Source organism: Pinus tabuliformis, chromosome 4_2 (genome assembly GCF_031772625.1).
Source record: "Pinus tabuliformis cultivar Carrire ecotype Pingquan chromosome 4_2, CPIR1, whole genome shotgun sequence".
NCBI lineage: Eukaryota > Viridiplantae > Streptophyta > Pinopsida > Pinales > Pinaceae > Pinus > Pinus tabuliformis.
This window is the reverse complement of record NC_142304.1, coordinates 705287254-705300090: the sequence shown is the minus strand read 5'-3', so window position 1 is coordinate 705300090 and position 12837 is coordinate 705287254.

Below are 12837 nucleotides of genomic sequence, written 5' to 3'. Positions count from 1 at the left end.
GAAGCTGGTCCCGTCATCCCCAGTCGGACCCGCTACACCAAACGGGCACGGAGCCGCCAACCAGGTTCCCGACCGGGTGGGTATCCCCCTTGTTGTTGACCCGATTTCGGGGCCCTCAACATATTTTGGCGCTAGAAGGAGGGCACAAACTATGAATGGCACCTAAGGCAATATCCAAATACCATTCTGAGAGTAATACACCCTCATCAACTCCCTCGACTTCTCCAACACGGTTAAACCCGGAATTTGAAGTCGCTCGAGTATCCACCACTGCTACATATTCGAATATATCAGACCAATCTATTATTGAACCCCCTGAAATTCAAACTTTGATTCGTAAACTCCAGGGATTCTCCATTTTTAACCAGAAGTCTGATAAATCTAAAAGCAGTGTGACTTCGCAGTACAACCCTGCTCATCCCCTTACTAGATTAAAGAGTGAAAAATTTGGCATACAACCAAGTGAACTCCCTCTTCCTACCAGAAAAAGAGCAAGGAAAACACCTCAAGAGTCTGACAGTAAGACTCCTTCATCCACTTCGTCCATATCAACTCCCTCACCGCGAAGTCAACCACCCACTTTTCCATTCCAACTCACTCACCCGTCTTCCACAAACCTCCCTCTTCGAACATCAAAGATCCTGATTTCTTCACCTTCTCAGCATCAGGGGTCAGTTTCTGCACTTCCATTAGTTAGCAGCTCCACGATGGCCCAGTCTCCATGGAATAATCCTGGGGCGGTTTTAATGCCTCCACCCCTGAGCCCTATACCGGCCCATCCCGAGAAATGGCTACCTAAATTCAACCCAGAAGCAGGTATGCTAGCCGAAGAACATATCAATAATTTCATGCTTTCTGTTAATCTCAACGAAGTTACTAACGAAGACGCTGTTGTCTGACTCTTCCCCTATACAATGCAAGGAACAGCCGGGTCATGGTACTTTTCGTTACCTTCCGGATCCATCACAAGCTGGGACATTTTTCAAAGTCAGTTCCTCACTAAGTTTGGTGATGACCGATCCACAACGACATTGATTAATGACCTATCTAATCTTAAGGATGAGGCTAGAGAACCCATTAAATATTTTAACTTATGGTTCAATAAGATCCTCAACAAAATCCCCGCTGCCTCACAACCGAGCGAGGAAGTAAGATGTGAATGGTACATCACGGCTTTACCTCCAAACTTAGCTATCTTCGTAGATAGGGCAAACAAGACCACGTTAGTTGACAACTTGACAGAAGCATTAGCAGTGGAAAAATGCGTGGTAGCCCTAGAAAAGAGATCTGCTATAGAAGAATGCAAATCAAAGAAGATCTCTTTCAAAGAAGACACCAATAAGAAGCAAACGAAAGATCCTTTCGATTTGGAAGGATTAAAAAAAGTGTTGAAAGCCATGTCCAATGAGATGGTCGATATCAAGAAACAAGTAGCAGAAAATTCTTCGAAAAAGCCCTTTAGGACTTTTAAAAGAAATCCTCCCATGGAGGTAAAACCACCCAGTGTTGTCTCAAACGTTGAGTCTGAAGAAGACGAAGAAGAAGAAAATACCACTGAAGGGCAGACCGACGAGGAAGAAGTTGTGGAACTTCAAGGAATGTGGGATTTCATCCTCCCATAGGAAGAGGATCATGAAGCATTTCCTGTTAGCACGAGAAGTAAAAATCAGCTTGATCCTCCCCAAACTACCCCAAAACAAAAGGGCGCGAGCCCTGCAACAAAAGAAAGGGTCGTAACCAAAAAGACAACTGCTAAAGCGACCCCGTTTAGCCTAGTCCAATCTGAACAAACACCTCCATCAAGAACACTAATAGTGTCGGATGAAATGGATTATAACATCATTGACGACATGAAGAAGACTAGGGCTAATATCACTCTATACGAATTGAGTAAACTGAAACACCAGCAGAAAATCATGATGAAAGAATTACATGCTGTGCCTACTACATCTTTACCTATAGCTGTGGCTTCCCACAATCTGGGAAGACCTCCAACCAATACGATAAATAAAATTGATCCAAATGACATCACCTTGATTGGAGGAAGATCAAGGTCTCATACTCCTCCTTTTCTTCTCACATATGAAATCTTCAACAAAAACGTGCACAATTGCTTGGTCGATTTTGGTGGTTCAACGAATATTTTACCCAGGTCAATATGTGCCAAATTGAATGTGCAACCTCAAAAATCTGCAGTACGTATAGTTCAACTTGATCGATCCCAGGTCGAAGTGATTGGTGAACTTAATCAGGTGACCATAAGATTGTCGACTAACCCAAAAGTGTGTCAGGTTATCGACATTCTGGTAGCCGATATCCCTGAGTTCTCTGGCTTGATTCTTAGCAGGGATTGGTTAGAGAAACTCCACGGATATTTCTCAACCGACTGGTCGCACATGTGGTTACCATACAATGGTAAACCAAACCAGATAAAGGTTGAACGAGAGTTGCACCAAAAATACATAGTGACAGAACTAGAAGGAGAAAATGAATCCATCACATACAATAGCAGCATTGTAGGCAATTACGCAATAGATTCTTTCTTAGGCAATTTCAGTGCTCATATTTCACCATACTTAGAGAATTCAGTTTTATCCCAAGTTGAAAATTTCTCCCAAACTGATGACTCAAAATGTTTTAGTTCTTTAGATAATTCTGTAAATACTTCTTTATTTTGGAAATTATATTTTGACGGATCTAAATCCAACGAGGGGGCAGGAGCAGGATGCATTCTGATCAACCCAGACGGGAACAAGATTATGCTCACATGCAGACTTGAGTTCGATTGAACGAATAACACAGCGGAGTACGAAGCCTTGGTTCAAGGCCTATACAAAGCAATTAGATTGAATGTTAAGTATCTTCAAGTCTTTGGAGATTCTGAGATCGTCGTAAAACAGGTACGTAACACCATACATTGCCTGTCTAGTCATTTAAAGCATTATCAATCGTTAGTGCAAGATCTCACTTCACATTTCATAGCATTCAACATCTCGTCAATTCCAAGAATTCAAAATGTGAGCGCAAACCTGTTAGCTAACGTAGCCTCTAGACTTATCCCTTCTGAAGATTTTAGTCCTGATAGGTTTTCAATAGAATTAATTTTTAAACCTTCCATTCCTGACAATATCACCAACTGGAGAGTGTTCAATGACGACCCAGACATCATAAGTTTCCTCACCTCTGAAGGATCCTACTCAAACCAGATAATTGACGAAGACTGTCATGATCACCAAATACAACAAAGTAGCACTGATAATGCTATACCCAAATCGGTGGTCAAATTAGAAGACTTATATGACTTGAAAAGTCAGTTCAAAAGGTCGGCTAATGCCAAGCTTTATAGTTCAACTCTGAACTACGAATCAGTCAACCTAGGAACCGACGAAAAGCCGCAAAACGTTAATATAGGACAGGGCCTAGCCCCTGAAGAAAAATCAGCATATATCCTCCTTCTGAGACAGTACAAAAACGTTTTTGCCTGGAACTACGATGAACTGAAGACTTACAACACTTCTATCATTCAGCATGTTATCCCTATGACTGGCAACGAGAAACCTGTCCGGCAGAAGCTCAGAAAAATACACCCTAACCTAGAAAACCAGATAAAAACTCAGCTTAATAAGTTGTTGAGAGCCAGAATAATCTTCCCCGTTAGGCATTCCAAATGGGTATCCAATATGGTGCCCGTTAGGAAGAAAAACAGAGACATTAGAATCTGTATCGACTTCCGAAATCTCAACAAAGCCTGTCAGAAAGATAACTTTCCCCTCCCACCTATGGAGCAAATTCTACAGGCAGTAGCAGGCTCAGAATTAATGTCATTCCTGGATGGATTTTCAGGATACAATCAAGTACTGGTGCATCCCGATGATCAGTTAAAGACTACGTTCTGAACCAAGTGGGGCACTTATGCATATCGGAAGATGCCATTTGGTCTGATCAACGCTGGAGCTACCTTTCAGAGAGCCATGGACATCGCGTTTAAAGGATTGGTCAATAAATCAGTAGTGATTTATCTGGATGATATAAAAGTGTACTCCAGAAAATGAAACAACCATCTCCAAGATTTGAAGCAAATCTTTCAAAGATGCTTGAGGTATGGGATTTCGCTCAATCCAAAGAAATCTTTCTTTGCATTAAGCGAAGGGAAATTGCTCGGATTCATAGTATCTAAATCTGGTATTCACATAGAACCCGACAGAATCAAGGAAATTTCCAAAATATCCATACCTCATAACAAGAAAGCCATGCAATCCTTCCTTGGACAAATCAATTTTGTCAAAATATTTGTCCCGGATTTTTCACGTATTATTTCACCCTTACAAAAAATGATAAAAAAGAATTCAAATTTCAAATGGGGTCTAGACGAACACGAAGCATTCAACTTAATCAAACAAGCCATCATCAACGCTCCATCTTTGGCTACCCCAAATTTTTCAGAACCTTTCATCTTATACATGTTTGCCTCAGAAAAATCTTATGCTGCGATTTTAACTCAAGCAAATCACGAAAAGGTAGAAGCCCCAATTGCATTCTTTAGCTCGAACTTACAAGGTGCTGAACTCAATTATTCTGACATCGAGAAACAAACATATGCCGTTTTCAAAGCAATCAAATATTTCAGACCTTTCTTACTAAAAGCCCATACCAAAGTTATAGTACCATTTCCATCGGTAAGAAACCTCCTGATACAGAAGGATGTGGGCGAAAAGAGAGCGAATTGGATCACCGCCTTACAAGAATATGACCTTGAGATCAAGTTGGCACACATCGTAAGAGGTCAAGGCTTCTGCAAGATGTTAGCTGGAGCATCGCAATCCCTGAGAACTCGTCTGAAGAGGTACGCACGTATGAGGTAAGCCTAAACGACACAGAATCATTATATGCTGACACCATTTATTTTCTTAAGAACGGGTATGCTCCATCATGTCTGGATCATACCAAGAAAAGAGCTCTGAGATTAAAAGCTAAACAATCCTAGCTCATAAATGATGTCCTGTTTAAAAGGAATTACGATTCTGTACTTCTTAGGTGTCTTGAGAAAACTGAAGCCGAAAAGGTTTTGCAGGAACTTCATGATGGACCAGCAGGTGGGCACTATGCCGGAGATGCGACTGCACAAAAAATCTTGCGTGCAGGATATTATTGGCCCACGCTGTTCAAAGACTCATACAATTACGTAAGGAAATGCCAAGTCTGCCAGACTGCTGCAGGAAAACAAAGGAAAGCGTCCATGCCGCTACAACCGGTCAACATCGACCAACCATTCAGTCAATGGGGCTTGGACATAATAGGTGAGATCGTTCCTCACTCTTCTAAGCAGCATAAGTATATCCTTACGGCAACTGATTATTTTACCAAATGGGTAGAAGCAGTTCCTCTCAAGACAGTTCATTCTGAAAACATTATTGAATTCATAGACCAATTTATCATAACTAGGTTTGGATTGCCGACGGACTTAATGTTTGATAACGCTTCATATTTTTTTGGAAATGCTATGACTGAGTTTGCGCTCAAAAGAGGGTTCAAACTGAAATATTCTGCCAACTATTATCCACAAGGTAATGGATTGGTTGAATCAACGAACAAGAACCTAATCAGAATTATCAAAAGAACAGTCGACCAAAACCAAAATAATTGGCACAATGCGCTGGTAAATGCTTTATGGGCTGATAGAATTACAAAGAAAGCTTCGATCGGCACTTCTCCCTTTAACTTAGTTTATAGGAGGGAAGTGGTTCTTCCGACTCACTTAGTCATTCCCTCTTTGGCTTTAGTGCAATACATCGATGAAGTACCTACTTCCTCATTACAATTAAGACAAATGGAAATAATCAAACTAGAGGAACAAAGAGAACAAGCTAGGAAAAACCATGCACATCACCAAGCGCTAATAAAATCTTCTTTTGACTCAAGCATCATAACCAGAAAAAACTTTCAGATGGGTGATTTAGTTTTGAAATGGGATAAGGCACATGAAGAAAAGGGCAAACATACAAAATTCCAGAAGCTGTGGCTTGGCCCTTTTCAGATTGTAGAAGTCGTAGGTCCGTCCACATTCGTGTTGCAGGATTTGGCAGGAAAGAGAGATTCTTTACCTGTCAATGGAATGATTCTTAAATTATATTTTCCATAGAAGAGAAATTCTTCTAATTTTTGTAGGATAGATTTAGTTTTTATATTTCATTTAATGTTGTCTTTCTCTTTTATGAATAAAACCCATTGTAGATGATCATGTGAAAAGGATTCATGAAAAGAGCACGCCAATTCTCTATCAGATTTTGATTTCGCTTGTACAAATAGCAAAATTTTTGAAAAAAATCTGAATTTTATTATTAAAAAATAGAGTTAACTTCACCTTGATTACGATATTAGTTTCAACCTCAAAGAACTTTGACGAAGGCAACCTTTGGTGAAAAAATTGTTTTGTATCAGCACCATGAAAGGTATCATCAATAATAAAATAAGTACTCTCTGCAAAGCTGTTGTTTTCAAAAAACTCTATTATTGTCGTCCAGAGCTTTCTTAAGGAAAAACAATGACTTCCTCCCTGCTAAAAGGGAATTGCAGCATTCAGAGAAATAATCCAAGTAAAACACTATATCTCAAAGAATAAGTGGTCTCATCATGAGCCAGCTTATCATGATCACATATATTATAACTTGCTAACTTTGCCAATACTGTCTATCAAAACAGGGCAACGACTTGAGATTGTTGCAATCAATAGACAAGAGGTCTCATCACAAGCCGACTTGTTCAGCAAAAGTGTAAATCAAGTGAATGATTGTGTCATAATTTGGCCACCAAACCAAGACATTGTTCTTTAGAGAATTAAAAAAGGAAAAGTGTGTCAAAAAGGATTTTTCTCTGGAATGTTGCGAGTAACCTCAAACAAGAAAAAGGATCATTTCTGGATAACATGGTAACCCTGTCGAGGCTATGGATGCTTGCGGGCAGCAGAGGCTCTACCTACGACAAATGAGTATACTTTTAAGCCAGTACATAGAGAAGACCTTATTTTATCTTTAACCAAGACCAAGTAATGTCTGGTGCGAATGCAAAAAAAAAAAAAACCATGAGGAAGCAAGCAATTGAGATATAAAAAGGTTGAGACAAAGTATCGTTGACAAGGTGAGGGGTAATCTACTCTATCTGTTCATAACAAAATTTAGACATATAAGAATTTTGCTGTTTCGGAAGTGAACGGTCAATAGAAAAACAGAGATAACTGGTTCTTCGCAGTGAATCGCCATTGTTGTGGTCACCAATAACCCCCCTCTTCGTTTGATATTAGTAATAACATCAAGCAAAGGGGGACCCTTAGCCAAAAAATCCAAAAAATATTTTTGTGTAAAAAATCTTTTGTATCAGCTCCCTAAAAGCTATATCGCATCGCAACGGAAAAAGGAGCGCTTGCCCAAAGCGCATAAATGCGCTAAAAAGGAGCGACGCGAGAAACCATCGCATCACACGCATTAAGAGCATTTGAAAAAGGAGAACCTAAAGAAACGCCGACGGCCGATATGCGACGTCGCACATCGCAATGTCACACGAGCAGCACAAAATGACAAAGTGAAAACTTGGCGATGTTGCGATCTCGATCTGCGACCATACGAAGCTGCGATCTGCGATGTTAGCGATCTGCGATATCTGCAATCTACATTAACACTTAAATAACATCGCAGCCATCGATATTACAATACCAATCACAGAAAAGACTCATTGCAAGAACTCTTTGACATACACGGTAGATCCAAATTTGAAAGCGCGCCTTAAGGGAAATTAATGACCGCATGCTTGAATATCCAGAAATGATTGCATCACATTTATCGAAGAGTCAAGTTATGATGAATGTCATTAATTTCGCATTCATTAGAATTTAATGCTTTCATGTCAATCTTTTCGTCATTTCCCTTCTTCTTTGCGTAAACTGCAAGACATGCAACTGATATAAATCTATATGCAGGAAACATCTAAGGAGAAGGGAAGAGCGCCAATAAGACAACAGAGAGAAGATGCCTCCGCAATTGGATGACGCATGCAGCAGAACCGCGGATTCCAGAGTATCGCCCAACAGGCACTGATGAAAATAGACTGTCCGAGACTCAGAGTCAAAGGCACACAAAAGCAGCGTGTTTACAAAATATCCTGAAGCTCAGACTTGGTAAAGCAGAGAAAGAAGCGCAAGAGGAGAAAGACGCTCCAGAAAAGCCTGGAACAAAGAACGGAAACAATTCTCTAAACAGGGGATTGTCCATACAGCGCGACTTCTAACTCATTGAGTCATTCGCACGACCGGAAACCGAAATAGCAACAGCAAAATCAGTTCGAAAAGAAACTGGGTTGTACTAAGTGTGCGCACAGCGAATACACCCAGCTAGAGAAAGGTTTTCAAAAATATCTTCTAATCTAACAGAAAGAGGTGCCAGCTCTTGTTGTTTCTAATTTTCAAGCTCGAACAAAAAGAAAGGACAACCAGCCGACTCTTTCAGGGCGAACAACGCATTGCTTACAACACTAAGGAGCAGATACATAAACGGTTAGAAATTAGATTCAGTTTTTAGAAATAAATTTGTTTTTAGTAAAAGGGCGGTCATTTGAAGCCGTTCCCTAAATTTGTGTAAAGTAAAATTAGTCGGTTACTAGTATTTAACCCTTCTCGTTGCATTGGAGAAGGGTCCGAAATTTTGTCAAAAAACTTGTCCTCAGAACATGCACTTTTGCACCCTCGGAGGGGGTTTTTGATGAATGGACGGATCAAGATTTATTTATGTTTGCATTTTAATACCTGCTACTGATGTTGCACTTCTGTACTCTTAGTAGGCATTAGAGGCAAGTAGAAGTAGATCATTATTGCTTAAGACCTGTAAGTTTAAAATCAGTCATAAATGGTACTTTTATCTCTTGACTAATTTCTGCTTGCATTCTTAGAGTAATATACAGCTGATGTTATTTATATGTTAATGTATGAATGAGTGGACTACCATTTGGCACTTTTGTACGGTGGAGTCATTGATTTGTGCTTAATACATGAATAGCTGATTATGCAATATGCTGTTCACAACCGTTTTGCTTAACTTTTTACACAAGATGGTTCATATTACTTGATTTATATTCTCATAATAGCTGAATAATCTTCATTACCAGTTATTCTGTGAAATCTTTTTAGATTGCATAATGGAAAAATTATGTCCCGGGTTAGTGTAGATTAGATGTATTGTTTTTTGTTAGATTAAAGTAGTATAAAGTCATTTCAGAAATTTAGAATTAGATTAGTTAAGGAATAATTACAGATTTTCTACTATCATTTTCTACACACACACACATCACTATTTTCTACACGCACACACACCCCTTAGAACGGGAAGCTGGTCCCGTCATCCCCAGTCGGACCCGCTACACCAAACGGGCACGGAGTCGCCAACCAGGTTCCCGACCGGGTGGGTATCCCCCTTGTTGTTGACCCGATTTCGGGGCCCTCAACAGTACCTTGACTCTACAACCTATCCAAGACCAAGTCAACTTTCTTCAAGTCAAAGTTAACTCTTTGATTCAATTGAAATTTCTTCTTCAATGCTTAGCCTTCACTTCTCCAACTTAGATAAGAACTTTTCGGCCTCCTTGACTATAGTATTTGGCCTACTTTACGACCAATCCTAAGGGCTCACAATGGGAACCATTACTAGAATATTTTTACTTTCTCATGAAACCCATGATACAAGTATTACAATAATAATTTTATTTTTATTCTTTGCAGCAATTACATAAATTCACAATTACACATGTCATTATGAAGACCGAACATAGTTACACTTTTAACGCTCCCTCTTAACTAGGGAGGTATTCATAATGGTACTTGGTCATTCTCAATCTCAAAAATTCTCATAAGAAGAGTCGGATTGGTAACCCATCTGTTTAGCATCAGATTAACCAACATTGTCACATAGCAAGGCCTTGTCTAATGACTCTATCTTTCCACAAGGTCTGAGCTTAATGATGGTGGGACCAATGATGTATAGAGACCCTCATCATTGTCTATCTTAGAACATACCCCTCCCGAGTTCTCATGGTGTGTTCCACTAGGACTATTCTTATCCTGGATTCTCAGTCCTCAAAGACTATTAGTCCTCTACAACTATTGTTATCTTGGATTCCCTAACTCATCCTCAAAGAGCATCGAAGGCTAGATGTTTACCTAATCCTCCATTTTGTCTTCCCAAGTGAAGACAAGAATGATGTGTCTATCTCTCCCTCTTAATTAGGGGGATATATCTATTCAAATGATGGAATATACTCATTGCTATGGAAGGAATGTACCTAAGCTCCCTCTTGGCATAGAAATTTTGTTTCCAAGTTTCCACCAAGTAAGAAACTTGTTTCAAGGCTCCCTCTTAATTAGGGATCTACAACAACTCCTCAAGAACAACTCTTCAAGTGGAGGTTATGGGACAACTAGCTTCTTGAAGAAATCCTCCTCACGATGTCATGAACTTCTCTTATTTATTCAAGAGTCTTCATGTTGCAGGACTTCTTCGTAGGGAACAGACCATCCATCACTTTCATCCATGAGTTAGTCATGACATCATCAGAAAGTGATCCATCGGTCCATATATGGCCTTTCTTCATGCCATGCAACCTTCTTTCATGCCATGTTTCTTGAAGGAAATTCCCTCCTGCCACATGGTTAAAAGTGGTGGAAGACATCCATAGTTCTTCCCTCGGCAGCCCTACATAAGCCTATCCAAATATTTGTTCACAAATAAGAAATGAACAATTAAATCAAAATTACATTTGTGATGATATTTTATCATGACATCTCCTAGTTTTCATCAGCATCTTGCAAACGTATTGACACATCTCCAAAAGATATATACTATCAAGGGTCTCTTTCTTTTTTAGATTACATCAGAGTCTTCATATATTTCATGGAGATATCCTAGTCAAATATTCTAGTCCTTAGATGTTGATTTCCTTTTCCATGGTTGCATATTCCATGATCTCTTGCTTCCTTTCTTCACACATTCCATTCCTAGGAACTTCCAATAAGATTTCCTCAAATTATTGTCAACCATGTAATATTACATATGAGGACATATTATGTTGATTTCATCTAGTGAATGTGTGACCCATGCCTTCCTAGATCCTTTAAGGGGAGGAGATCCTTTCTTTTGATCATTCTCTCGAGATAGAGCATTTATCCATGCTACCTGTAACCATATGACATGACTTTACAATATCAAACACACACATACATACCTCATTTTTCCTTAGGTCATGTAGACTTCGTTCAACAACTTCCTTGATTGAAGGAACTTCAATCCCTTGATATCTGCTTCACTTCTTTTTGTCATCATGGCATCTACCCATGAATTCCACAAGTTTGGAATTCTTGATGAAACCCTTGCTTCATTTTGATTGGTGAACCTTCTGATGAATATTCCAATAGAGGATCTTGAGTATCTTCATCGAGCATATGTTTCTTTTTGACAGATGTATGGTGAGCCTTGTACTAGATGATCTTTTTCTTCCTTTTTCCCATAAGTGCCACTTATGCTTCTATTGAGGTTACTAAGAGCTATATCCTTCCACAGACTTTTATTTCAACTGTCTTTCATGCTTCTATATGATGATGTCATGAGGTCTTTCTTTTAATGTTTCTATGATGCCTTGATGTATCCTATCATTTTTCTTAGTGAATCATGATAACCATATCTTACAACAAAAAAAACTTGAAAACAAGAACTTGAAAAGAACTAGGCGAGGAAGACTATCTCAATCATAGTTGAGATCTCTTACTTCCTCTTTCTTGGACTTCTTGTTTTCAACTTCATCTACTTCTTTAGTGATATGGGCTTCTTCTCTTCCTCTTTTGTTATTGTCCTTCTTGATTTTAGGACAATCTCTTTTATAATGCCCATATTCTTGACATCCATAGCATTGAACCTTGGCGAGGTTCATTTTCGTTTTCTGAGAACCATACTTTTCAAATTCTCCCTTTCTTCTTGTCATTGTAGCATAAGATTTATTTTGTTCACCTGATCCTACGCCAAATTTTTCTTTTAGCCTAGATTCTTCAATCTTGCATAATGACCATAGATCCTGGAATGGAGTAGCTTCTTTCTTCCCATAAATACTTGAAGTAATGTTAACCCACTCCTCTAGTAGTGCATTTAGTACAACTGTAGTCATTTCTTTATCAGACATGACTTCTCCCAGATCTTGTAGTTGATCCTTGATTTTAGATATCCTCATAACATATGGGGCTATTCCTTCTTCTCTTGACATATTTAGTTTGTAGAGTTCTTTACAACTCTACCAATTTGTCATAAATTTCTTTTGAAGTTTCTAGTTCTGATACATATGGAATGAGGGGATCATTGATGGATTCTATGAGAATCCTTTGAGCCCTAAGTTCCCCTTTCATATAACTTTCAAGTGTTTGAGCATCTTCTTTTGCTGGCTTGGTGATAGATCCTTTGACATGATCTATAACCTCACTTTCAATGAGATTCAGACTTGTCCTCTTCTTCTATGCAAGATAGTTTGAAGCCCCAACCAATTTGTTGCTTTCCTTACAAAAAGACGTTTTGATAGATTCAAACATAAATATACTTACTTGTGAAGATGCTTATTCCACTTGTTGTCTCCTTGAATTTGATGATATAGAACTTCTCCTTGACGAGGAGAGATCTCTTAAAGAGTGATCCTTGAATTCACAAAGGAGATAGGTTTAGATTCTTTGATGGAGAGGACCTTGTTTATGATAATCGATGATGACCTTTTGATGCTTCTTGGATGAACTTCTATAATGGTAAGGTCCTAACTTCAATGAGA